General features: G+C 37.2%; 1 pseudogene; it reads right to left on the bottom strand.

Moving 5' to 3' along the window:
• Nucleotides 1-258: 258 nt before the first annotated feature.
• Nucleotides 259-907, bottom strand: LOC123607279 (annotated as a pseudogene).
• Between the last annotated feature and the right edge of the window lie 1,282 nt (nucleotides 908-2,189).

Raw genomic sequence — 2,189 nt, 5'->3', positions numbered from 1 at the left:
ATCAGATTTGACAAATAATCTTTGTCCTTGAACATGACCTCACATTTTTTTGGCTTTTTCCCAGGATCTAATTAATATTTATGTTCTGTCATTGTTTCAGATACCACTCCAATTGTGGATTTTTTTTTCATTCTCCACTGCTTTAATTTTGTGAAAAAAATAATTTCAAATATATATTAAACTTAAGCTGAATGAAAATTCTTAATGAAGGTGGTCTGGTGATTTTGTTTACAAAAACATGGCCACTGTTCCTTGGCCTTAAAATGTCAAAAAGGATACCTTAAATGGCTTTGTGTTTGCATGTGTCAGCACCAGAACATAGGGATTGACTCTGGCATCCACTGTCAGAAGTTCTTCAGCTACCAGAGTGTCAAGTCTCTTAAGCAGATCACTTCAAAGACATCACTTACACAAATTCTTCATCTCTGGATTCGCTTTGAGTCTTACATTTTCAGCATCATCTCCATTAAGTCACTGTGATGAAGTGCGTGTACAATTTGACATACCTGGATCCAGACAGAGAGCTGGAGAATATTGAAAAACATCAGCTTCATAGCCAGTTTCATCCTCAAACTCCAGAAGAGTAGCTGATTCTGGGTTTTCATGATCATCCAAGAGAACTGGGGGGTAATTCTAGGCATTAGCCTCCTATGGGCAGTCAGAACTGTTTCCCCAGAATGAGGCACTCATCACAAGTTCTTTTCAAGGGTGAGATAACTGCCATACCATCATTCAACTGCCCTTTTTCTGGTTGTACTTTTTACAGTTCCCAAGTTCTACATTTACCAGTCGGATCCATGTACATTGCCTTTTCAAGCTTGACCCATTTTCCCTCTGAAATGAACTCCTTTGAAATAAAAGCCTGTTTGGTATATTGAGAATTGGTTCTTGGTTTTCCATTTTCAAATCAGTTAGTTTTCAATGTCCTCAAGCAAGAAGTTCATGGCCAGGGTTTGGGGTAAAGGGAAAGTTATACCTTTGGAAAAGAGAATGAAAGAAGAAAAGACGAGTCCAAGGTAACAGTCTCAGAAGGTGCCAGTGTTTCACAGCCCCACCAAACCATTTCAGCCTTCTCTGCAATTTTAAGACAATAATTTGTGTTGTTTTCAGCCATTAAATTTATGGTGGTAGTTTGTTAAAGCAGCAATTGGAAACTAATGCAGATGGGAAAGGCCATTTTAAGAAGAAGAATCTACAAAATCAAAGACTTGAGTCATGACCTTTTCAGAAAATGAGGGGGGTGTGGAGTGTTTTGAGTCCATATTCTGGTATAAGAAGGGCTGAGGAAGAGATTCATACCAATTGAGGCAGGAAAGGTTACTTAAAAACAAGACAAAGGTCTTCTGCATTTTTTTTTTTAATTTTTTTTAACGTTTATTTATTTTTGAGACAGAGAGAGACAGAGCATGAACGGGGGAGGGGCAGAGAGAGAGGGAGACACAGAATCGGAAACAGGCTCCAGGCTCTGAGCCATCAGCCCAGAGCCCGACGCGGGGCTCGAACTCACGGACCGTGAGATCATGACCTGGCTGAAGTCGGACGCTTAACCGACTGCGCCACCCAGGCGCCCCAAGGTCTTCTGCATTTTTAAAGTAGATTTCTATCTTATAAAATAATTCTGGCAGTAATGAGAAGAAATACTGGAGGTATAAAGACCAAGAAGATTCTTATATTCACTATGATTTTACCATAGTCTAGCCATATTAGCCTTTCACAAATGCTTAAAAGAACACAAAAGGAGGTAGATTTAGTTGAATCTAAAAATGTCCTCTACCATGCTTTTTTCTTTGTTCATAATGATTCCTTATTCTGTCTTCTTTTCTTGTAACAGTGAGCATAAAAAAAAAAATCATTACAATATGAATAGCAGTATACTTTAATTTCTCCTAGGTAGCTTAACATACGGTACCTGTCTCTGTTATTTAATTTAACTTGATCTGTTGAAATTCAGGCTTGTAAGGGCTCATATGTCATACTCATTAAAATGTCATATTGTTTAAAGAATCTAATTCCAAAGAGATCTGCATACTTTAATAAAATAAGAAACATTTTTATGCTCTACAGCTAAGAGGTAAAAATTCAAAAAGTGCCCAATGAACAAAATAAAATATATTTTACATAATATTGATCATTAGGTAGAACAATAGGCAAGTCATTTTGCCTATTCAAATCTTTGGTTTCATAATTCA

The sequence above is a fragment of the Leopardus geoffroyi genome, chromosome A2, assembly GCF_018350155.1.
Source record: "Leopardus geoffroyi isolate Oge1 chromosome A2, O.geoffroyi_Oge1_pat1.0, whole genome shotgun sequence".
Classification (NCBI taxonomy): domain Eukaryota; kingdom Metazoa; phylum Chordata; class Mammalia; order Carnivora; family Felidae; genus Leopardus; species Leopardus geoffroyi.
Note: the sequence above shows the minus strand (reverse complement) of the source record. Positions and strands in the feature narration are given on the sequence as shown.